The sequence below is a fragment of the Elephas maximus genome, chromosome 2 (assembly GCF_024166365.1).
Source record: "Elephas maximus indicus isolate mEleMax1 chromosome 2, mEleMax1 primary haplotype, whole genome shotgun sequence".
Classification (NCBI taxonomy): Eukaryota; Metazoa; Chordata; class Mammalia; order Proboscidea; family Elephantidae; genus Elephas; species Elephas maximus.
This window is the reverse complement of record NC_064820.1, coordinates 44,589,786-44,616,459: the sequence shown is the minus strand read 5'-3', so window position 1 is coordinate 44,616,459 and position 26,674 is coordinate 44,589,786. Positions and strand designations below refer to the sequence as shown.

Below are 26,674 nucleotides of genomic sequence, written 5' to 3'. Positions count from 1 at the left end.
TCTTCTCCAGTGCCTTTGGGTGCAATTGAATCACCAACCTTATGAATAGCAGCTGAGCGCTCATCCATTTGTACCACCCAGGGACTTCTAGGTCCTTGCGTTAAAGATCCCCTTTTTTCTCCCATCCCTATGTCCAGACCCTTTGCCATGTGACTCCAGAGTCTTTCCCACAATAAACCCATTGCCATGGAGGAGATTTCGACTCATAGCGACCCAATAGGATAGAGTAGAACTATTTCCTATTTATTCTCCTATTCTAACCAGGACTTTCTATCATAGCCCTGGTCAGAACGATCGGTAATGGTAGCCAGGCACCATCTGGTTCTTCTGGTCTCAAGCTCAAAGAGGCTACAGATCTCATGGGCCATTAGTCCTATGGACTAACTTCTCCCTGGAGCTTTTGGTTTTCTTCACCCTCCTTTGTTCCAATTGGGGAAAGACCAACAGTTATATCTTAGATGGCTGCTTGCAAGCTTTTAAGATCCCAAACTCTACTCACCAAACTGGGATGTAGAATATTATCTTTATGAACTCTTGTTATGTCAACTGACCAAGTTGTCCCACAAGACTATGGTCCCAACCTTCAAACTCAGTAAACCCAACCCATGAGGTGTTTGGTTATGCCTTGGTAGTATCCATAACTGTGCCCCCTGTGTGGTTTAATATAAATATGAATATATGTGCTGTACACATAAACACGTATATACGTATGCCTGCTGATACACCTGTACATGCATACGCCTATACTCACACGAGCCTTCCAATATGCGTATATGTCTACCTACATAAAAAAATAGCCACACACATATTTTATTAGTTGTTATTAGAGATGGTCGGCTTTTGATTGTTCAAAATAATTCCCGGTTTTCCTTGTCTTAGAAGAGAGTTGTAAACTTCAAGCCAAAGGGCTTCACTGATTCATCCGGTATTTTGACCACCGGACAATCAAAGGGCACAAAGAATGTGTCCAGATGACCTCAAGAAGGCTAATATCTTCTTAATTTAATAGTAAGTGTGTTAGTCAGGGGAAGTGTTCAATTTCATTTTTCTACTTTGAACTATGACTCAACACAGAGGGGAACAATAAAACAATTCATTCAGTCAATTTTTGCCTCTGTTTAGCCACCTGGACTTCATCAAAAGCTAGAAATTCAGGGAACCAGACCATCAGTTTTGAATACCCACTCCCTATATTTTATTAATAGTATTTTAAAATCATAGAAAGACGTCTTTTGTAAATACTCGTATTTTTTAATTCAGTGCCATGACAAGTTTTATTCTTTGTTTTAAAACGGGAATGAGAATGAAGGCAGCCAGGGGGTAAGCTATACCCACAAATTACTCTCGAGTAACCAAACCTCTCTACAGCTGAACCCAATTACAAGCAGAAGCAAAACTCTCCAAACCACAGTCTTTGTTCATATCCATTTAAGCCTTTTTTTCTGCTATTTTCTAGTTTTGACCAGCAGAGCCATTCACATCTCTCCAAAATCTCTACCTATAACTTCAAACATGTTCCTGTTACAACTAAATATCAAAGCTAGTAGAAAAACCCATTCCACTGAAAATACTCTCTGCTCAGAACCAAGAGGGAGTAAAGGAAAATGCCTGACACTCACTGCATAATTTTCAGTACCCTTTCCATCTTCCTCTGTGGGCACTAGTCCATTCTCCTTCTAGATGGATATCATCTAAGTTATGTGAAATACGGCCACTGTAAGGAGATCCCATCAATTTAAAAGCACTGCAGTCGGAGGGTGATGTGTGCATGGCCAAGTGTTCTCTTTATAAAAGGGCTATTTAATATGCTTCTATAATAAATCTGGAGTTCTCTTAGTAAATCAAATGTTTTACATGTCACGAAATTTGATCAAGTCCTAACAGCAGAGAAACAAAAGTAAAAGATAGAAGCCATCCACCAATCGAGGGCAACCAAAAATTAAAGCATAAAATTTGTCATGGAACTAAATTGAAAAACATGAGAATTTACAAAAGTTGAGTTTCTACGATTTCAGCATCACAGGGCAGTCTTTGAAAGCCACCAAGATAGAGACTTGTTTGGAACTCCTGCCCTCCCACTGTCTCTGACACATGGGATGTTGTGAATCTGAGAAGGTTACACTTCAGCACCTGCCCAGATTTACTGCCTTCCATCTGCTCTAATGTGCACAGGTTTACTCAGGCTGGGCAGGGGGCAATCATGACGCATGGTCACTGCCTGTGCATGAGCATACTGCTTGCTATTTCCAGTATGTAAAAGAACAACCACCACCCTCGATATTTCATGCTACAAACCCCCTAAGGACCACCTGCAGAAGGAATAAGAGTTCTAGTTGTCTAAAAACCTTCTGGGAAAATTAATAAAGTGAATCAAAACTTGCAGAATGGGAGTCTTCAGCTGGAAGGACATCCCACAGATATCCCTTGCTCCCCCTTTGGGAAATGTTGCATTAAGAGAGCTCCTGATAGCGCAGAGTCAATGCTGTGCGGAAAAACCTAGGCAGGACTCTGCATCAGCTGTGTCAGCTACTACTAGCCCCCAGGTGACTTGCGCTAACCTATGTGGCCTCTACGCCACACCTTGTAAATGCATCTGCCTCAGATTATCCTATTCTAAGGTACCAACAGTCTCCCGATGGAATCCTGGCTGATAAAGAGAACTATGCGGGGTGTTAAAAAGCAAAGATGTCACTTTGAGGACTAAGGTGCACTTGAACCAAACCATGATATTTTCAATCAGCTCATACACATCTGAAAGCTGGACAGTAAATAAGAAAGACCTAAGAAGAATCGATGCCTTTGAATTATGGTGTTGGCGAGGAATATTGAATATACCATGGACTGCCAGAAGAATGAACAAATCTGTCTTGGAAGACGTACAGCCAGAATGCTCATTAGAAGCAAGAATGGCGAGACTTGGTCTCTTGTTCTTTAGACATGTTATCAGGAGGGATCAATCCCTGGAGAAGGATATCATGCTTGGTAAAGTAGAGGGTCAACGAAAAAGAGGAAGACTCTCAATGAGATGGATTGACACAGTTGCTGCACCAATGGGCTCAAACATAATGATTGTGAGGATGGTGCAGGACTGGGCAGTGTTTCATTCTGTTGTACACAGGGTCGCTATGAGTCAGAACTGACTTGACAGCACCCAACAACATGTGGGTGGCAGCCAGTGCAAAGTCCCCAAGATAGGAGTGTGCCTGGCATATTCAGGGACAAGAAGGAGCCCAGAGTGGCTACAGCCGAGTAACCAAGGAAGTGAGTCACAGGAGATGAAATCAGAGGGTACACAGGGAGGGTGGGCAGACCAGGTAAACCATTTGGGTTGTTACTCTGTGTGAGATGGGAGCCACTAGAGGATTTAATGCAGAGGTGTAATATGGTCTCACTTACACTGAATACAGAAGAGACTGAAGGGGCAAGACCAGAAGGAAAGAGGGCAGTGAGGAGATTATAGCAATAATCTAGGTCAGAATGATGGTGGCTAGAGCAGGGGGATAGGAGTGGAAGTGGTGAGTAGCAGTGAAATTCTTGAGCTGGCAGGACATGGGGTGCTGAGAAAATGAGATGTCAAGAATGGCTCTGAGAACTTTGGTTTGAGTCTCTGGATGAATGGATTTACCACTTATGGAGAAGCAGAAGACTGTGAGAGGGACAGATTTCGTGGGATATATCAAGAGCTTAATTTGCAACATATTAAGTTTGAGAAATCCAATCACCAGAAAAAGGCATCATGGTTGGTAGAGGGTCAGTGATAATGAGGAAAATCCTCACTGAGACGGATTGACCCAATAGCAACAACGATAAACACAAACATACCAATGATCACAAAGATGGCATAGGATTGGGCAATGTTTCATTCAGTTATACATAAGGTCACTGTGAGTCAGAGCCCGCTTGACAATAGCTAACAAGTTTGAGAAGCTTATTTGACATTGAGATGGCAATGTCAAGTAGCCAGCTGGATACTCGGTTAAGAGTTTGGAGGAGAAATTCTGGCTAAGGATGTATGTTCAAAAGTCCTCGGTTACATACAGGTAGAATTTAAAGCTACAAGGGACTTCCGGCCAACATGGCACCATAGACAGAAGCACCACACTCTCCCTCCACAACAAAGACCCAAAAAACTAAGTAAAACAGAGACAAATGTCATTCCTGGAACCTGAAGTGTCAAATGAAGAGATAAAGAACTCAGCCAAGCACATGACTTCTTGTGCTCTCTCTCTGAGAACACAAGGAGAGATATGTGCTAAAGGCCCCATCAGCTAAGCCAGCATAGATATGTCATCTTGGACTCCTGTCAGGATAGGCAGACAGAGAGCATGGGAAAGCAGCTTCGCAGAACTCCCAGCAGGAGACAGAGCACCTGGTAACCAGCAATAAATGCTTTCCCACTCCCCATTCTCTCCCCACTGCTCTACCTCTGAGCTTCCTGGCTGGCTGCAGTGGCTCCGGCAGCCGGGAAGTACAGCGTATGTGCCGCTTGGATTTACCTCACTGACGTCGGAGATTGGCAGACAGGTAATACAAGAAAGAAGCTTCACAAAGTTTCTAGCAGGAGACGGAGTACCTAGTAATGAGCTGTACATACTTTCCTACCCCCGCCCCGCTTCCTCCCCACCCCCCGGCCTCCTCTGCTTCCCCCCAATCACAATCTCTTGGCCAGGAGGCAACTGCTTTGGCCTCAGGCTGATTGGATTCACCCTGCCCACACTAGCAGGGCCCCTGAGCTGGTGTTGGTTTCTTCTGTCTCTTTTGGTTTCTTCTGGAACCACCTCCTCCTCCATTCTCTGGAACACCTGGCTCCATGTGCCATCTTTGCTGCTCCTTGAAAGGCTGTGAAACCATGCTCAACTGGGGAACCACTCCCCCCAACCATGACACCACGCTGGTGGGAGCCATGCAGCTTTTTTTTTCCCTTGTTTTGTTTTCTTCTGTTTTGTTTTGCTTTGTTTGTTTGTTTTCTCTTTCTTTTCGCAGCTTGGGAGCCCCTTCTAGCAGGGCTGCAGTGCACAGCTTAGGGGTCTCTCCCCCAGTCTGCGTAGCCACGTAGGTGGGATCCCTGGGGGCACTTCTTTCTTTTTTTTTCTCCCCTCTTTCCTTCTTTTTTAATTTCTCTTTTCTCTCTCTTTTTCCCCTTCTGTCTTTCTCCATTTCTCAGTTCTCATCTCTCTACACTTACCTTCTTTTTGTGTCTCCTGAACACGTGGTGCTGTGTGACATCTATACCCCCTCTAGCCAGGGTATACTGCACAGCCTGGGAGCTACTTCCCAGCCTTAGCAGCCCCACTGGTGGGGACTCTGGGACTCCTGGGGGTTTTTCTTTTCTTTTCCAAATTTTTATCTAGTTATTCTCTCTTTCCTTTTCCCTTTTTTCTTCTTTTTGTTTATCTCCATTTCTTGGTTTTTCATCCATCCACTCCAACAGCAAGCTCCCTTAGCACTCTTTTTTTTTTGTCTTTATTTGTCTGCTTGTTTGTTTTGGTTCCTGTTAGCTCCACACGTCACAACCTTCCGATGCACCATAGCTGAATGACTGGCCCTGCCTGTTGGACAAGGAGGTGAAAAGTCCTCTGACTACAGATGAGCAAACAACAAAGAATGCACAGACTGCCTGCTCGGACATAACCAAATAAAAAAAAAAAAAGCACAAATCTACAATCAAGAAACGAAGAAAACTGTCAAATGTCCCAAAGACAGCAGACAATATCAAAACATATAAAAAAAACAGAACAGGACGGTTGCAGTACGTGTCCAAAATAAAATGCCACTTGACTTTCCAGTAAAAGAAAAGGCACTAGAACTACCTGATATGGAATTCAAATCTCTAATATTCAGAGCAATCCAAGAGTTGAAGCAAAAAGCAGACAAAAATGAGGAAAAAAATAGACAAATTTATGAAAAAAGCTGACAAATTCATGGAAAATACAAAGTAAATAAATTCACAACTAGAAATCATTCAAAAACAATTAGGAATCCAGAAGATAAACAAAAAGATTTCAGAAAGGGACGGTGTCATAGAAGGGCTGAGGCACAGGTTTGAAACAATGTAAGACAGAATCAGCAAAACTGAAGACAAACACTGTTTGAGGAAAAATTAGAAAAAAGAATGAAGAAAAATGAAGAAACCTTGAGAATTATGTGGGATACAATCAAAAGCAAAAATTTGAGAGTGACTGGAGTTCCAGAACTGGGAGAGAAAATGGAAAACACAGAGAGGATCACTGCAGAATTGCTGACAGAAAACTTCCCTAATATCATGAATAATGAAAAGCTGACCATCCAAGAAGCTCAACAAACTCCATATAGGATAGACCACAAAAGAAAAACACCAAGGCATATCATAATCACACTCACTAAAACCAAAGACAAAGAAAAAATCCTGCAAGCAACTCGAGAAAAACGAAAAGTCACATACAGAGGAGAAACAGAAAGATTAAGCTCTGATTATTCAGCAGAAACCATGCAGGCAAGAAGGCAATGGGATGACATATGTAAAACCTTGAATGAAAAAAAATTGCCAATCAAGAATCATATACCCTGCAAAACTTTCATTCAAATATGATGGTGAAATTAGGACATTCCCGGAAAAACAGAAATTAAAGGAATATGTGAAAACCAAACTTACGAGAATTATTAAAGGGAGTCTTTCGGTCTGAGAACAAACAATATCAGACCACAGCCTGAATCTAGGATGCAAGATTGTACCAGCCAGATACCAACCTAGGAAATGAACTCTCAAGGACTATCCAAAACCAAAACAATTGCAACAGGGAAACAGAGAGGTTAATCTATAAATGACAACAACATCAGAACAATAAAAGAGGGAATAAACGGTATAGGTATAGAACTTTCAAATGGAAAAGACGGCAAGGTGATACTAAGTAATAATAGACTGGCTCAAGCCTAGGGAGATAAGGGTAAATTTTAAGGTAACCACAAAGAAAGTTAACAAACCTACTCATCAAAATAAAGGAGAAAATCCTAAAGTCTCAATAAAAACAAAATCTGCAAAAACAAATGAAAAAGCAATCTACAAACAAAAGGAACTCAGCACAGGAAAGTAAGAGGATCAAAGAAAATGTTAGCACCACAAAAAAAAAGCACTAGAAAATGACAGCAATAAACTCACACCTATCAATAATTACACTGAATGTAAACAGCATAAATGCACCCATGAAGAGACACAGAGTGACAGAATGGATTAAAAAACAGGATCCATCAATAGGCTGTCTACAAGAGACACATCTTAGAAACAAAGACAAATTTATTAAAAAAATCAAAGGATGGAAAAAAATATATCAAACAAATAACTGCCAAAAAAGAGCAGGAGTAGCAATACTAATCTCACATAAGTTAGACTTTAAAACAAAATCCACCATAAAAGACAAAGAAAGGCACTATATAATGATTAAAGGGATAATCCAGCATGAAGACTTAACCATAATAAACATCTACACACCCAAAGACAGGACTCCAAAATACATAAAACAAACTCTAACAGCACTGAAAACAGAAATTGACAGTTTCACAATAATAGTAGGAGACTTCAACACACCACTCTCAGTAAAGGACAGAACATCTAGAAAGAAACTCAACAAAGATACAGAAGAGGTAAAGAGCACAATAAGCCAACCTGATCTCATAAAAAACATATATATATATATATATATATATATATATATATATATAAAACCCTGCACCCAACAGGTGCAAAGTACACATTCTTTTCCAACACACATGGAATGTTCTCCAGAATAGACCACATCTTAGGTCACAGAGCAACCTTCAACAAAATCCAAAACACTGAGATAATACAAAGTATCTTCTCTGACCACAGTGCCATCAAAATAGAAACTAACAACATTAAGAGTATGGAAAAAAAAATCAATTATATGGAAACTGAATAACACCCTGCTTAAAAACCACTGAGTAATTGAAGAAATCAAAGATGGAATCAAAAAGTTCCTAGAATCAAATGAGAATGAAAACGCATCATACCAAAATCTTTCGGACACAGAAAAGGCAGTCCTCAGAGGTCAATTTATAGCACTAGATGCACACATCAAAAAAAAAAGGAACAAAATCAAAACATTAGTTATATAACTTGAACAAACAGAAAGATAACAGCAAAAGGAGCCCACAGCCATCCGAAGAAAGGAAATAATAAAGATCAGAGCAGAAATAAATGAAATCGAGAATAGAAAAACAATAGAAACAATCAACAAAACCAAAAGTTGGTTCTTTGAAAGGATCAACAAAACTGACAAACCACTGGCCAAACTGACAAAAGAAAAACAGGAGCGAACACAAATAACCCAAATAAGGAATGAAATGGGGGACATTACAACAGACTCAAATGAAATAAATAGGGATCATAACAGAGTATTATGAAAAACTATACTCAACAAATTTGAAAACCTAGAGGAAATGGACAAATTTCTAGAGACACACAACCTACCCAAACTAACACAAAATGATGTTGAAAATTTGAACAGACCCATAACAAAAGAGACTGACAAGGTAATAAAAAAAACTCCCAACAAAAAAAAGCTCTGGCCCAGACAGCTTTACTGGAGAATTCCACCAAACATTCAGAGACGAGCTTACACCAGTACTACTCAAACTATTTCAGAACATAGAAAAGGAAGCGATACTTCCAAATTCATTCTATGAAGCCAGCATAACCCTGATACCAAAACCAGGCAAAGACACCACAAAAAAAGAAAATTACAGACCAATATCTCTCATGAATATAGATGCAAAAATTCTCAACAAAATTCTAGCCAATAGAATTCAGTATCATATCAAAAAAAATAACACACCACGACCAAGTAGGATTCATACCAGGAATGCAAGGATGGCTCAGCATTAGAAAATCAATCAACTTAACCCACCACATGAATAAAAGGAAAGAAAAGAATCAAATGATCATCTCAATCAATGCAGATAAGGTATTCAACAAAGTCCAACACCCATCACTGATAAAAACTCTCAGGAAAATAGGTATAGAAGAGAAATTTCTCAACATAATAAAGGGCATCTATGTAAAACCAACGGCCAACATCGTTCTCAATGGAGAGAGATTGAAAACATTCCCCCTGAAGACAGGAACAAGACAAGGATGCCTTTTATTACCTCTCCTATTTAACATTGTGTTAGAAGTCTTAGCTAGAGCAATAAGGTAAGAAACAGAAATAAAGGGCATCCAAATTGGTGAGAAACAAGTTAAACTGTCCCTATTTGCAGATGATATGATACTATACTTAGAAAACCCAAAAAACTCCATGAGAAAACTACTAGAACTAACAGAAAGATTCAGCAGAGTAGCAAGATACAATATGAACATACAAAAAACAGGTGGATTCCTATATACCAATAAAAAGAACAATGAGAAGGAAATCAGGAAAATAGCCCCTAAACAAATAAAATGCTTGGGAATAAATTCAACCAGGGATGTAAAAAGCTTATACAAAGAAAACTACAAAACACTACTGCAAGAAACCAAAAGAGATCTACATAAATGGAAAAACATACCGTGCTCAAGGATAGGGAGACTCAATATTGTGAAAAGGACAGTTCTGCCCAAAGCAATTTACAAATACAATGCAATACTGATCCAAATACCAGCAACATTCTTTAAAGAGATGGAAAAAGTTAACATTAACTTTATATGGAAAAGAGAGAAGTCCTGGATAAGTAAAGCATTACTGAAGAATAAAGTAGGGGAACTTGCACTACCTGACCTCAGAACCTACTATACAGCTACGGTAGTCAAAACAGCCTGGTACTGGTACAATGACAGATACACTGATCAGTGGAACAGAATTGAGAACCCAGATGGAAATCCATCGACCTATGGTCACCTGATCTTTGACAAGGGCCCAAGGTCCATCGAATGGGGAAAATACAGTCTTTTTAACAACTAGTGCTGGCAAAACTGGATGTCCATCTGCAAAAAAATGAAAGAGGACCCATACCTCACACTGTATACAAAAACTAACTGAAAGTGGATCAAAGATCTAAATACAAAGCAAAAAAAAAATGAAGCTCCTAGAAGAAAAAAATAGGATCAACACTATAGGCCCTAAAACACATCATTAATGGGATACAAATCACAACCAACAATACGTAAGGTCCAGAGGATAAGTTAGATAACTGGGATCTTCTAAAAATTAAACACTTAAGCTCACCAAAAGATTTCACCAAATGAGTAAAAAGAGAACCTACAGACTGGGAAAAAAAATTTTGGCTCTTACAAATCAGACAAAGATCTAATCTCTAAAATCTACAGGAAAATCCAACATCTCTACAACAAAAAGACAAATAATCCAATAAAAAAAACAGGCAAAGGAAATGAACAGACATTTCACTAAAGACAACATTCAATCAGCCAACAGACACATGAGGAAATGCTCACTATCTCTAGCCATCAAAGAAATGCAAATCAAAACCACAATGAGATACCATCTCACTCCAGCATTACTGGCACAAATCAATAAAACAGAAAATAACAAATGTTGGAGAGGCTGCGGGGAGATGAGAACTCTTATGCACTGCTGGTGGGAATACAAAATGATACAACCTTTTCGGAAAATGATATGGTGCTGCCTTAGAAAGCTAGAAATAGAAATACCATATGATCCAGCAATCCCACTCCTAGGAATATATCCCAGAGAAATAAGAGTCATCACACAAATAGATATATGCACACCCATGTTCACTGCAGCATTGTTTGCAATAGCAAAAAGATGGAAACAACCTGGATGCCCATCAACAGAAGAGTGGATAAACAAACTGTGGTACATACACACAATGGAGTACCATGCAACCCTAAAGAAAAACGATGAATCTGTGTAGCGTCTCATAACATGGATGCATCTGGAGGACATAATGCTGACTGAAGTAAGTCAGTCACAAACAGACAAATATTGTATGAGATCACTACTGTAAAAACTTATGAAAAGGTTTACATACAAAAATAAACAATATTTGGTGGTTATGAGGGAGGGGAGAAGTGGGGATGGAAAAACACTAAATATACAATAGATAAGTGGTAACTGGTGAAGGGTAAGACGTACGCAATTCTGGGGAAGCCAGCACAACCTGTGCAAGGCAAGCCCATGGTAGCTCCTAGACACATGGACCTGAGGGACCAAACTGCTGGGCTGAGGTCTGTGGGGACCATGGTCTCAGGGAACTTCCAGCTCAATTGGCATACACAGTTTTTAAAGAATATGTTCTACATTCTACTTTGGTGAGTACTGTCTGGGGTCTTAAAAGCCCGTTAAGTGGCCATCTAGGATACGCCACTGGTCTCACCCCTTCGGGTGCAAGGAAGAATGAAGAAAAGATATAAGGGACAGATTAGTCCAAAGGACTAATGGATCACATCTACCACGACCTCCACCAGACTGAGTCCAGTACAACTAGATGGTGTCTGGCTACCACCACTGACTGCTCTGACAGGGGTCACAATAGAGGGTCACAGACAGAGATGGAGAAAAATGTAAAACAAAATTCTAACTCAAAAAGAAAAACCAGACTTGCTGGCCTGACAGAGACTGGAGAAACCCTGAGAGTATGCCCCCTGGACACCCTTTTAGCTCAGTATTGAGGTCACTCCTGAAGTTCACCCATCAGCCAAAGATTGAACAGTCCCATGGAACAAAGCAAGACTAAAGGGCACACCAGCCCTGGGGCAGGACTGGAAGGTAAGAGGGAACAGGACAGCTGGTAATAGGGAACCCAGAGTTGAGAAGGGAGAGTGTTGACATTTCGTGGGGTTGTTACCCAGTGTCATACAACAATGTGTGTACTGTTTGATGAGAAACTAGTTTGTTCTGTAAACCTTCACCTAAAGTTCATTTAAGAAAAAAAAAAAGAATTTAAAGCTACAAGACTGGGATGATCCTCAAAAGAGGGAGTGCAGACAGAAGAGAGATGCAGTTCAAGGACTAACACACTCCATATGTGACACTACACTCCTTTTGCAAATTAAAATGAAAATATGGTTGTTGTTACCTGCTGTTGAGTTGCTCCTGACTCACAGCAACCCCATGAACAACAGGATCAGACCACTGGGGTCCACAAGGTTTACACTGGATGATTTTGGAAGTAGATTGCCAGGCCTTTTTTCCTAGTCTGTCAGAGTCTGGAAGCTCCTTCTTAGCAGCACAGCAACACAGTAACAACATGACAGACAGGTGGTGGCTGTGTATGAGGTACCAGTGAACCCGGGTCTCCCATGTGGAAGGGGAGAATTCTACCACTGAACCCCCACTGACCCCTGAAATCTAGGATTAGGCCAAGCTTTCCTACATCATCTCAAGGGTAAGGGCTGTGTGAGCTGAGGTTGGGGAGGCTAGCCCTAATCCGCAGAGCACCTCCAGCACCAGTTGGCTGCTTCAAGCAGTCCCCCACTGCTGCTCAGGGCCGGAAAGCATGGGTTGGAGTTTTACTCCAACGTTTGGAAAAGGCCACCAGTTTTCTCATTCTTCCAATAGGCTTTCTCTCTCCACAACAACCAGTGAGGAGAACTGCTACTCCCCTGTGCTGAATCTGTTTACCCCATCCCACCTCTTCCCAAACCCCTGGCAACCACTGATCATTTTATTGCCTCTATAGCCCTGGTGGCATAGTGGTTAAGCGGTTGCTTATAATTTTTAGCAATTATGAATAAAGTTTCTATAAGAATTTATGTGCAGGTTCTTATGTGGACTTATGTTTTCAACTTAATTGGGTAAATATCTAGGAGCGCTACTGCTGGATCATACACTAAGCTGATATTAACTTTCCTTCTACTCTTCTTGATGCCAAATATTGCCTAATTCATAGTGTTCCACTGACATACCATCTTGGTGGTGGAAGGAAAATGGGAAGAAAGAGAAGACAAACTGTCCACCTGTTTTAATAGAACTTCTTCAAGTCTTATTTCTTTGCAAAATTTTGATCTCAGTGAAGATGCTTTTGAATACCCCTCAGCGTAAGTACTGCATGAGTAATAAACACAACTTCGCAAACTAGATAAGTATGCCCTTCCCTGCCAAACATCTTTTTCTGTCATTACTGAAATATTTATTCCTGGGAAGCTCCCCCATCGTAAACGCTCCCTATGAAAAGCAGCACAATGGTTGTCGTTTGCTTCCTAAGAACATGGGTGTGTTGCCAAATGCTTCAAAACTGGCTGGCTGACATGATGACATCATGCAGAAGTGCTGTTCTAACGAAACAGATAGCTCATCAAGGACACGTGCTTTGGTGTGTACACCTTGTGAAGGACTACTTTGCCGACAGTACAAAGAGTTATAAGACACTTCTTGGAAGCGTCCCCATGTTTCTCAGGCTCAGTTATCTTTGTTTCTTTTTTAAGAGGGCTGCCATGTATCAGGAAGTCCACTGTGAGAGGGCCTTCACTGTTATAGCCTAAGACTGATCACCAACAAGATTTTCACTCCAATTCTAAGACCCCATCCTCATCAAGTATGGCCACCAGGAGGTACGACCCACAAAAAGGTTCAAGCACGTCTTCCCCTCCCTTTGAGCCTACCCAACAGGTAACAGCTCGGTGTTTCTACCAGAGCTTCAAACCGGTTCCTACCAGTTTCAACCCCTGCTGAGAATTTGCATTTCTAATAAATTCCCAGGCGATGCTAATGGTGCTGGTTAGGGACCAATCCTGTGAACCATGAGTAGAGCAGTGGTTCTCAAAATTTATTATACATAAGAATCACTTGAGGATCCTGTTAAAATGTAGATTCTGATTCAGTATATCTGAGGTAGAAATGCAAATTCTCAGTAGAGGTTCAAACTAGAACAAACCGGTTCAAAGCCCTCGTTTCTACCAGTTTTGCAAGGTGAATACTGATTTATGTGACTCGGCTGGCTCACTTACAGCTGTTTTTTGTTTTGTTTTAAGGAACATACAGTTAAAGATTCCTGCAATTTGTGACACCAGCTAGGGTTAAAGCTGAGTCATAAGTGAAGCCAAAAAGGGGAATGGAAAATTAGATCCAAGGAATATTCTGGATCCAAAGAATATGCAGGAATTATACTAAAAGTGATATTTCAAATGAGTTGGGAAAAGGTAGATTATTTCTCAAAATGGTACAGAAGCAATAACAGCCTGGACATTTGTGTGAAAAAGAAGCTCTGATACTAAGTGCATCGGCTCTGACATAAACCTGCTCCGGAACTTAATTACTACATGACCATGGACAAGTTACTTATCCCCTCTGGGGCTCAATTTCCTTTTCTGTAAAATAGGAATAAAAGAACCTACCTCACAGGACAGGCATGAGGATTAAATGGGATTATGAGAACACATAGTAAAACCAGCTAATTTTAATTTCATCATTATTGCTATTGTCTCACTCCCTTGAGCAAAATAAATTCTAGATGAAGACATAGATGCAAGAAATAAGACCATTAAAAGGGCTAGGATAAAACATGGGCAAATATTTTTAAAATCTGTCTAAGTATTACATGAAACCCAGAAGCAATAAATATAAATATAAATATAAATATAAATATAAATATTGCTATACCAATGTCATAAGCAATTAAAACTTTCAGTGCTGTAACTGGCCTAAGACTAACAATAAACTGGGTGCAATAGTTTCAATACTTATGGCAAAAAGTTACTATACTCACTCAACATATAAAGAGCTCTTAGAAATGGATAAGAAAAAAGTAAGGACCCTATAGAAAAACCGGTACATGACATAAATATGTATTTCATAAAAAAGAAGAAAATATAAATATTCAAAAAAGAAAAACTGGCAGTATCACTAATAATTAAATAAAGGTACCTTAAAACAGTAGATATGTGTCTGTATGCCTGTGTGTGTCTACGTGGTGTCCAATTGGTGAAGCTTAAAAAGATCTTAAGACATAGCATTGGTGTTTGCAGAAATAGGCGTTGTCACTCGCTAATGGTCAAAAAGTGCAGCTTTACAGAGATCAATTTAGCAAAATCTATTAAAAATTTAGTGTGCGTTCACTTTGATCCAGACGTTGTATTTCTGGAACTCTGTCCTACAATGTGTGTGCATGTGCATGTGTGTGCTTCAGCTTTGTTGGACTGAGGAGATATGAAAATAGTCCAAATGCCATCAAAAGGAATTAGGAAATTTAATTACAGGGCATTGCAACAAAGGAATACTATGCAACTGTTAAAAAGAATGAAATAGATCCAAGTGCTAGCACAAAAAAAGTCCAAAAATTAAGCGAAAATGCAAGTTTCAGAGTAGTGTATGCACAAAAACATCTGTGGAAGCGAAGTGTGGCAACCATGAAGCTGTGCTACTCAGAGTTCCCTTGAACACACTCTGCTGAGTAGGGGGAGGATATGCAACATGTGGCTAATTGCTTTCATGAACAACTGCCTACTTTGCTATGAGATCAGAAGAACTGGATGGTGCCCGAATACCATTACCGAACATTTTGATCAAAGATTCCATAGAGGAATCCTGATCAAAGGGGAGAAGATGCAGAACAGAATTTCAAATTCTCATGGTCTCCAGGCCTCCTAGGTCCACGAAGGTTGGATGAACCCCTGAAACTACTGCCCTGAGATAATCTTTAAACCTTAAACCAAAAAGATTCCTTGAAGTCTTCTTAAAGCCAAAGAACAGTTTAGCTTAACTAGTAAAAATGTCTACCTTGAACATTACGCTCTTTTAAGAGGTAATCTACATGAGACCAAATTGACGAAAGCAACTCGAAAGATTAGATAGGAACCTTATAGGGCTGTGAATTTATGTTAATGGGGGAGGAACAACTCATGAAAGGACGGTGAGAACGATTACATGACTCAAAGAATATAATCAGAGTCACTAAATGGTACATGTAGAAACTGTTGAACCGGTGTATGTTTTGCTGTGTATACTCTGACATCCATAGACTATATTCGAAACATAGAACGCTATCAACTTGTTTCACCTTGCTGGATTATATGGTTCAAGTGTGGAAATAACAGAATGGCCAATACTTGTTCAAGACTGGACCCAATATATTCAAAAGAGAAGAATGTTACATATTGCAAAATTACCTACCTTGAGAAAGTTGTCCATAATTCCCTCCTCCTGCCTACTTTCTTTCCCCCATCCCAGCTCTGAATTTATAACTGTTAATAGTTGGGTGTGCCTATTTGGGTCAGTTTAGATACTTTGAGAAGAAGATACCAAGACAGAAATAGATGTGCAATAGATTTACTGGGGGAAGCACTTGCCAGGGAAAAGGGAGCAGAAGACAGGTGGAGACTTCAGGGCCAATATAGGTATGACGACTGTGAAAGGGAAGAAGAAAGAAGGAAGACTGGGAAGGAAGGGCTTCCAGCTACAGTACAACTCTAAGAAAGTTTTGGCCAGGCTGGGGGGGAGACTGTGACGAAAGATGGCAGGTTAGAGGAGTCCCATGTCAGGCAGAAGTGGCTTGGCTTCATCAGTGGCTAGGAGCAGACTTGCAGGCTGTGAACTTGGGTGTGAATGTGCAATGGATTCAAAAGTGCAGCAGCTGGAGGCTGTCAGCCAGCTATTCTCCCCATAGTGGGATCTTCATATATATGTGTGTGGATACATTTAACCAAGATCCCCAGGTGACTGATATGCACATTTGAGAACTACTGCTATATCCGGTTGTTGTTGTTGTTAGGTGCCATGAGTCAATTCCAACTCATACCAGCCCTATGTACAACAGAACGAAACACTGCCTGGTCCTACGGTATCCTCACAATCATTGTTATGCTTGAGCCCATTGTTGCAGTCACTGTGTCAATCCATCTGGTTAAGAGTCTTCCTCTTTTTCACTGACCTTCTACTTTACCAAGCATGATGTCCTTCTCCAGGGACTGATCCCTCCTGAAAACACGTCCAAAGTATGTGAGATATAGTCTAGTTATCCTTGCTTCTAAGGTGCACTCTGGTTGTACTTTTTCCAAGGAAGGTTTGTTCTTTTGGCAGTCCATAGTACATTCGATATTCTTCGCCAACACCACAATTCAATGGCGTCAATCCTTCCTTGGTCTTCCTTATTCATTTGTCTCCTAGGACACTATCAATAAATAAAGAAAAATATTTACTAGTTCCTACTACCAATAATCAGTTTCAGCTTGAACTTGCATATGAGTAATTGATGGTCTGTTCCACAGTTGGCCCCTGGCCTTGTTCTGACTGATGATATTGAGCTTCTCCATCGTCTCTTTCCACAGATGTAGTCAATTTGATTCCCGTGTGTTCCATCTGGCGAGGTCCACGTGTATGGTCACCGCTTATGTCGGTGAAAGATGGTATTAGCAATGAAGAAGTCCTTGGTCTTGCAAATCATTCGATCTCCAGCACCGTTTCTCTCATCAAGGCCGTGTTTTCCAACTATCGATCCTTCTTCTTTGTTTCCAAACTTTCACATTCCAATCACCAGTAATTATCAATGCATCTTGATTGCATGTTTGATCAATTTCAGACAGCAGTAGCTGATAAAAATCTTCTATTTCTTCATCTTCGGTCGTAGTGGTTGATGCATAAATTTGAATAATAGTCATATTAACTGGTCTTCTTTGTAGGCATATGGATATTACCTAACACTGAAAGCGTTGTACTTTAGGATAGATCTTGAAATGTTCTTTTTGACGATGAATGCAACACCATTCCTCTTCAAGTTGTCATTCCCAGCATAGTAAACTATACGATTGTCTGATTCAAAATGGCCAATACCAGTCCATTTCAGCTCACTAATGCCTAGGACATTGATGTTTATTCGTTCCATTTCATTTTTGATGATTTCCAATTTCCCTAGATTCATACTTTGTACATTCTGGGTTCCAATTATTTATGGATGTTTGCAGCTGTTTTCTTCTCATTTTGAGTCTTGACACATCAGCAAATGTAGGTCCTGAAAGTTCTACTCCATCTATGTCATTAAGGTCGACTCAAATGCAAGTTCAAGGTGATACTGAAGAAAATCAGAGAAAGTCCACGAGAGCCAAAATATGACCTTGAGTATACCCCACCTGAATTTACAGACCACCTGAAGAACAGATTTGATGCACTGAACACTGACGACCGAAGACCAGACGAGTTGTGGAATGACATCAAGGACATCATACATGAAGAAAGCAAGGGGTCACTGAAAAGACAGGAAAGAAAGAAAAGGCCAAGATGGATATCAGGGGAGACTCTGAGGCTTGCTCACGAACGTCGAGCAGCTAAAGCAAAAGGAAGAAACAATGAAGTAAAAGAACTGAACAGAAGATTTCAAAGGGCATCTCGAGAAGACAGAGTAAAGTATTATAATGACATGTGCAAAGAGCTGGACATAGAAAACCAAAAGGGAAGAACACGTTCGGCGTTTCTCAAGCTGAAAGAACTGAAGAAAAAATTCAAGCCTCAAGTTGCAAAGGTGGGGAAAATATTAAAAGATGCAGGAAGCATCAAAAGAAGATGGAAGGAACACACAGAGTCATTATACCAAACAGAATCAGTCGATGTTCAACCATTTTAAGAGGGAGCATATGATCAGGGACCGATGGTACTGAAGGAAGAAGTCCAAGCTGCTCTGAAGGCATTGGTGAAAAACAAGGCTCCAGGAATTGATGGAACATCGATTGAGATGTTTCAACAAACGGATGCAGCACTGGAGGTGCTCACTTGTCTATGCCGAGAAATTTGGAAGACAGCTTCCTGGCCAACTGACTGGAAGTGATACATTATTTATGCCTATTCCCAAGAAAGGTGATCCAACCAAATGTGGAAATTATTGAACAATATCATTAATATCACAGGCAAGCAAAATTTTGCTGAAGATCATTCAAAAATGGCTGCAGCAGTATATTGACAGGGAACTACCAGGCTGGTTTCAGAAGAGGACGTGGAACCAGGGATATCATTGCTGATGTAAGATGAATCCTGGCTGAAAGCAGAGAATACCAGAAGGATGTTACCTGTGTTTTATTGACTATGCAAAGGCATTTGACTCTGTGGGTCATAACAAATTATGGATAACATTGAGAAGAATGGAAATTCCGGAACACTTAATTGTGCTCATGAGGAACCTTTACATAGATCAAGAGGCAGCTGTTCTTACAGAACAAGGGGATACTGATTGGTTTGAAGTCAGGAAAGGCACGCATCGGGGTTGTATTCTTTCACCATACTTATTCAATCTGTATGTAGAGCAAATAATCAGAGAAGCTGGACTACATGAAGAAGAATGGGGCATCAGGATTGGAGGAAGACTTATTAACAACCTGGGTTATGCAGATGACACAACCTTGCTTGCTGGAAGTGAAAAGAACTTGAAGCACTTACTAATGAAGATCAAAGACCACAGCCTTCAGTATGGATTACACCTCAACATAAAGAAAACAAAAATCGTCACAACTGGACCAATGAGCAACATCATGATAAATGGAGAAAAGATTGAAGTTGTCAAGGATTTCATTTTACTTGGATTCACAATCAACAGCCATGGAAGCCGCAGTCAAGAAGTCAAAAGACACACTGCATTGGGTAAATCTGCTGCAAAGGACCTCTTCAAAGTGTGGAAAAGCAAAGATGTCACCTTGAAGACTAAGGTGCACTTGACCCAAGCCATTGTATTTTCAGTCACATCATATGTATGTGAAAGCTGGACAATGAATAAGGAAGACGAAAGAAGAATTGACGCCTTTGAACTGTGGTATTGGTGAAGAGTATTGAATATACCATGGACTGCCAAAAGAAAGAACAAATCTGTCTTGGAAGAAGTACAATCAGAATGCTCCTTAGAAGCAAGGATGGTGAGACTGCATCTTACATACTTTTGACATGTTGTCAGGAGGTATCAGTCCCTGGAGAAGGATATCATGCTTGGCAAAGTACAGGGTCAGCGGAAAAGAGGAAGACCCTCAATGAGGTGGATTGATGCAGTGGCTGCAACAACGAACTTGAGCGTAACAACAACTGTAAGGATGGTAGAGGACTGGGCAGTGTTTCATTCTGTTGTGCACAGGGTCACTATGAGTCAGAACTGACTCGACGGCACCTAACAACAACTACCAATAAGGCATTCTGAAAACCCAGTGCAGGACACAAAATATGAAAATAATCCCAGTTAGCATGTACTGAATACTAACTCTCTGCCAGGAGCTCTACTAAGTGATTTACATACATTTATTAGTTTCTTATAACAGCCCTATGAAAGAATTCTATTGTTAACCCTACATGTGGATGATGAAACTAAGGCTAAGAAAAGTTAAAAGGAAATTGTCCAAGCTGGCACAGTTAATAAGATGTAAAGCCAGAATTTAAAACCAGGTGTGTCAGTCACCAAAGCCCAGTACTTTACACATTACACTGCTTCCTCAATTCTTGGTGCTTACATTAAAATGCACTGTAAGGCATTAAAAAAATGTACTAACAATTATAAACTCCATGACATCTTAAGAAAAGTTCCAACAGGATTTTATTAAACTTGACAAGCTGTAAAGTTTATACAAAAGAGAAAATGTTGAAGAATTATTTCAGAAAAAAGTTTTGAAAAAAAGGACAAATACATTCTACTAGATAGAAAAACACATTATGAAGCTATAGTGTTTCACACAGCATGGCACTGGCATAAAAAGAGATAAAAAAGATCAAGCAGAATAGTCTTGAAAGAGACTTCTGTATAAATGGGAATTTACTGTATGACAAAAACAAAATTTCAAATCAGTTGGAAAAAAGATGGGCTATAAAATAAACGGTGTGGGGTCAGCTGGCTACAACTTTGGGGAAAAATTAAGTTACAACCTTATCTGGCACCTTACACAAAAATTATCTGATGGTTTAAAAAGCTAAATGTAAAAACCAAAGTAATAAAATTATTGAAAGAAAACAAGGTAATTTAGAAATAATTTTCAAGTGAAAAAAGACCTTGATGAAAGAAAAGATCTGCAGCATTGATTACACAAACACTTAAAACTTCTATACAGTAACAGGTAGTTAAAAACAAAAGCATTAAAGTAGAAGAAATGTTTACATCATTTGTAACAAAGGATTAAGATACAGAATCTGTATACAGTTTCTTCAAAAAGCAGGAATAAGAAAACAAACCCAATCACAAAATGGGCAAAGGATATGAACAGGTAATTCACAGGTGGATGCAAATGACCCATAAATATAATAACCACAAAAACAAACCTGTTGACATCGAGTCAATTCCGACTCATAGATCCTATCAAAACGAAAACCAAACCCAGTGCCGTCGAGTCAATTCCGACTCATAGCAGCCCTATAGGACAGAGTAGAACTGCCCCATAGAATTTCCAAGGAGTGCCTGGCGGATTTGAGCTGCCGACCCTTTGGTTAGCACCCGTAGCACTTAACCACTACACCACCAGGGTTTCCCATAGATCCTACAGGACAGAGTAAAACTGCCCCATGGGGTTTCTAAGGAGCTGCTGGTGGATTTAAACTGCTGACCTTTTGGTTAGCAGCTGTAGCTCTTAACCGCCACTATGCTACCAACCCACCAAGGGCTCTGTTATTACAACAGTAGCCAGCAAAATGTAAATTAAAATGAAATACTATGTTTCACTCATTACCCTGTCTGAAAATTAAAAATAGTAATTATATATATATACCCCAGTGCCGTTGAGTCGATTCTATATATATATATATATATATATATATATATATATATATATATATCAATGCCACCAGGTTTTATATATATATATATACAACAGCTGGCCTTAGGGTAAATGGCGGGAAATAGAGTCTTATGCGCTGAGCCTAAATTAGTACCTGTCAGGGGAGGGAGAGGTGTGTAATTTAGAGGATTGTATTTATCGAGTTGAAAAGCAGACAAACCCTTTGACCTATGACTACCTCTTCTAGGACTCAATTCCACAGAAACACACTTGAGCACAAAGGTGAGTGTACGGTGTTCTCTGGCACATTAGAGCTAAAGCTGAGTAACTCTAAACAACCCAAATATATATACCAATAAGAACAGATCAATTATATTTCCACTTTAGAATAACATGTAGCCGTTAGGAAAAGAGGTAGGTCCAGACATGAAACGATTCCTACAACTTGGAAAGTGAAAAAAAAAGCAAGCTGCACAATACGTATAATAAGATCTCATTTATATATTAAAAAACATATGTGTAATGTAGACATTATGCAAGTGTACAGAAAAAGAAAACACCTTGGGATGGTAGTTGCCAAACCCGATGTTCCCTCTTCTGAGTGGGATTGAGGGTGATGCATTTTAATTTAATTTTACCTCTTATTTCATATACTTCTGTACCGTCTGACTCTCTGCTAATGGTAGTATCTTCAGTTATTACTTCCATTATTTTTAAAGCACAAAACACAGGCACAGATAACCTGGAGTAAACAAACGCTAAAGCACCAGTAGAGCCAAAACGAGGAAGAAAGGAAGGCTGTGAAGACAGACAAAGCTGCTGGGAAAGAAATGCTCTCTTTCTGTAGCTACAAGGAAGTCTGCTTGGGTTTTCTCTAGCAAGGTCACAATATTGTTTGGTTTTTTCAGATATATATGGATTTTTTAATCAAGGACTTCCTCCCCCAGGGACAGGAGGGCCAAGGTTCGCTGTTCCTGTAACTGAGCGAGAGGGCAGTCACTAAGGTTTCCTCTAGAGTCAGCAACACCCCAGCCCAGTTCCCACAGGAAAACCCATTCTTTCCCCTTGTCACATCACATTATTGCTGATTCCCTTCTCAAAACTATCGTGAGGACAACAGAGTTACAAGAAGCAGCGGAATGCCCCCTGAAATAGCTCCATGTACCCCTGTAGGAGTCCCCAGTCTGCTCAGGTTAAAGAAAGGGGATTAGCATACAGAGCCAGGGTATAAATGTTCTCCTCAGGGTGGCTTGAGTCCTGGCTGGACACCCTAGACCAGACCTTTTGGTGTGAGAGGCTTAGACGCATTCACTGGGACACCAGGAAGCAGAACTGGGGCCAAACACAAATCATAAAGAGGCAAGTTCTGGCTGAGAATGAGCTCTGTCCAGCAACGAAATGATAGGTGGTGAGCTCCCTGTCACTGGAGGCCTACCAACAACTGAGGAAGAGGCCAAACTGAGCACTCCTGATGATTCTGAATAGGTTAGCTATAGTTGGGGTCCAGTGGTGTGCATTTTTCAAAAACTCCAGGAATGATTTTGAGCACAGGTAAGTTTGGGACCCCTCTGGCCATAATGATTGTTTGGGACTATTCAACCTCAAGGGTGTCTGAGTCCCTTTTAAAACAGCCCAGGAGAAAGACAAAGCAGGACCACAGTGAGGGACGGCCTCCAGGCCCACTCTACAAAGAGTCCTAGAGTTTGAGGTACAGCATAGTGGTTAAGATGAGTCCTGGTGGCACAGTGGTTAAGAACTCAGCTGCTAACGAAAAGGTTGGCAGTTCAAATCCACCAGCTGCTTCTTGAAAACCCTGTGGAGCAGCTCTACTCTGTCCTATAGGATAGCTATGAACCAGAATTAACTGGACAGCAACAGGTTTTTTTGTTTTCTGTTTTTAATAGTGGTGTAGTGGCTAAGTGCTTCGGCTGCTAACCAAGAGGTCAGCAGTTCGAATCCGCCAGGCGCTCCTTGGAAACTCTATCGGGCAGTTCTACTCTGTCCTATACGGTGGCTGTGAGTCAGAATCGACTCAACGGCAGTGGGTTTGGTTTTTTGGTTTAAGAGCTGAGGCTCCAAAACCAAATCCTGCCTCTGTCACTTGTTAGCTGTGTGACCACAGACAAGTTTCATAACCTTCCTGGGCCTCAGTTTCCTCACTGATAAAGTGAAGACATCAATATTAGTATCTACCTCATTGGTTAGGCTTAAATGAGCTAACATGTAAGGATGAACCATCAGTATTTTACTTACAAGAAAACTGAGACTAAGAGGCAATAAGTAACTTAACCCAAGTCCCAAAGATAGCTTTAGACCCAAAGCTTCCTCTCCCCGACCAGAGTTCCTTCTAGCTCAAATTAAATACACCACATTGGATTCCATCTTCTCCCCTGCCTACACCGACCTCACATTTACTGAACTCCTGCATTGGAGAATAGGCTTGTTCACAAAGCGTTTTCAAGGAAGGTCAGTTACCAAGTGGCCTCTCAGCAGCGCCAAGCATCGTGCACCCTCCACAGAACAGGCCTCCTGTGGGATGAATGGATGGATGGACAGATGGGTGACAGATCAACGACTACCAAGAAAGGAATCTTGGTGAAGCGGAAAAACCCTGGCCTGGGAGACCTAGGATCCAATTTCAGTCTCACCATGCTAGCCCTGGTGGTGAAGTGGGTAAGTCTATAGCTCACCCACTTCATTGGGGAGTTTGAATGAACTCACCAGCCACTCCTTGGGAGAAAAATGTGGGAGTCTGCTTCCGTAAAGATTACAGCCTTAGAAACTCTATGGGGCAGTTCTACTCTGTCCTATAGGTCACTATGAGTTGGAATGGACTCGAAGGCACACAACAGCAATGCTGGCACTCTTCTGCTAACCTTTTTGTTTCAAATCCACCCAGCCTCTGCAAGTGGGAGAAAAGACCTGGCGATCTGCTTCCTTAAAGATTGTTCTTGAGTGCCCTCGAGTTGCTTCCGACTCATAGTGACCCTATGGGACAGAACAGAGCTGCCTCATAGGGTCTCCAAGGCTATAATGTTTATGTAAGCAGACTGCCACATCTTTCTTCCATGGAGCAGCTGGTGGGTTCCCAACAGCCAACCTTCTGGTTAGCAGCCCAATGCACAGCCTAGGAAAATCCTATGGGGCAATTCTACTGTTATATGGGGTCACTGTAAGTCAAAAATATCTACTCTGCAGGCACCTAACAGCAACATACTAGCTATATGGTTTGGACACGTTACTGAGTCCCTCCAAGCGTCCATCTCTTGTCTATAAAAAGGGCGGGAGGGGGCAGTTACAAATGCAAGACTCCTGATGCCCAATCCGCCAACTCTAGGTGCTACTTTGATTCACATTGCTGGAGACGACCCAAACCCTTCTGCAGAGTCGCGGGGATTTCCTCTCCCACTTCTAGGTGTAAGCGGGCACTTAGTGAAGGGAGATAAACGCATCCCGCATCCCGCATCCCGGGAAAAGCAGGAGTGGCTCTGCCAGGTTGTGGCGCAGGGAGGCAATTAACTTCTGGTGTGTTGAAACTGTGGTTAAAAGCTAACCAAAGGTCAGCAGTTCGAATCCATAAGCTACTCCTTGGGAACTCTATGGGGCAGTTCTACTCTGTCCCACAAGGTCGCTATGAGTCTCAATCCACCCTAAGACAACGGGCTTGGCTTGTTTGTTTTGGTGTTGAAACTGAAAGTTCAGAGGCAAAAGTCATCCGTTGGGAACTTTAATTTCAACAATCGCTCACGATTTGAGGGTGAGCGATGGGAGGTGACCGTAAAAGCAGGGAAGGTAATGTCGCGGTGGACCTTACCATGTGCGCTCTTAAATGAACTACTCTTCAATGTTTACCCACCAGGTAGGCGGGTCAGAAGCAAGAACCCCTAAAAGTACTGTCTTTAGTGTTTACCCACCAGGCAGGCGGGCCAGAGGCAAGCACCCTTAAAAGCACCGTCTCTAAGGACATCAAATCCCTAGCCAAAGCAAACGCGGCCCCGCCGAGGGGAGGCCGGCGGCCGAGCTTTCGGCTGCGTCCCGCCCCGCAGAGCTGCAAAGTTTTCCGACCGTCTGGCACCGCGCCGGGGTCGCGCGTGGGAAAAGTGATCGCGGAAGGCGGGCAGGGTGCGGGTTGAGCGCGGGGCGCGGGGGTACTCACGCCTCGGGGTCGGGCTCCGAGCCGGGCGAAGTCCTCGGCGGTGGGAGACGCGGGGCCCGCCGGTGCGGACAACAGTGTGGCCGTGCGAGGCGGCCCCGCGCCGCAGCTATGAATCAGCCGTGGGGTGAGCGCCGAGGGGCGGGCGTTACGGGAAGTCGGCGGGGGAGGGCAGAGGGGCGCGGACTTTTGCAATTTCCCGTCTTGCTCCTCACTCTTGGCACTCCCAGGTCCCGGAGGAATTCCTCCTTTCGGTCCCGCGGGGAGGTAGATGCGCCCCTGCGGGAGGCGCGGCCTCCAGGACGCGGAGTTGGCGGGTGGGCTGGGGGATGGGTGGGAAGGGAAAGTGGGAGCGATCCGCGAAGGACAAGTGGAAATCGACCACTCCGCGTGCCCAGGAGGCCAAATGGAGGGAGCCTCTGTCGCGGTCCCCGGAAAGAAGCCGAGTGACTGGCGTTATCCCCCTGATTGTCCCAACCTACAGACAGACCTTTGGGTCCACCTCGCAGAAAAATCTTACTGCAAAAGACAAGCACTCCATCCAAGCTTGAGGCTCTTGTTTCCTTTTTGAACAATAAAAGAGTGTTTGAACAGATTTCTAGGATTCAGGTCTCTCACTCCACTCTGGTCCGTAACTCCACTCCGGTCGGTAGAAACGCCCTGCCAGGTACTTAAAGTTTTCATTTGCAGCCTACAGTCAGGAAACCTTCATTTCACAAAGACCGGGACGTGCAATAATATGGTTTACTTTTCCTCTTACCGTCCCTGAGTGGCCCAGTGGTTAAGCCTTTGGCTGCTAACCAGAAGGTAGGCAGTTCGAATCCACCAGCCGCTCCTTGTAAACCCTATGGGGCAGTGCTGCTCTGTCCTATAGGGTCACTATAGTCGGAATATTCAATGGCAACGGGTTT

At 41.7% G+C, this 26,674-nt stretch overlaps 1 protein-coding gene across 3 annotated transcripts in view; it reads right to left on the bottom strand.

Moving 5' to 3' along the window:
• OSMR (oncostatin M receptor) overlaps window positions 1-25,916 on the bottom strand; it is a 96,298-nt gene extending 70,382 nt beyond the window's left edge. The window contains exon 1 of one of the 3 annotated variants that reach the window (XM_049862712.1): window positions 25,767-25,916. The gene's annotated coding sequence lies outside the window, so the exon portion shown is untranslated. The remainder of the gene's footprint in view (window positions 1-25,766) is intronic. The other 2 variants (XM_049862717.1, XM_049862724.1) reach the window with 2 other exon arrangements.
• Between the last annotated feature and the right edge of the window lie 758 nt (window positions 25,917-26,674).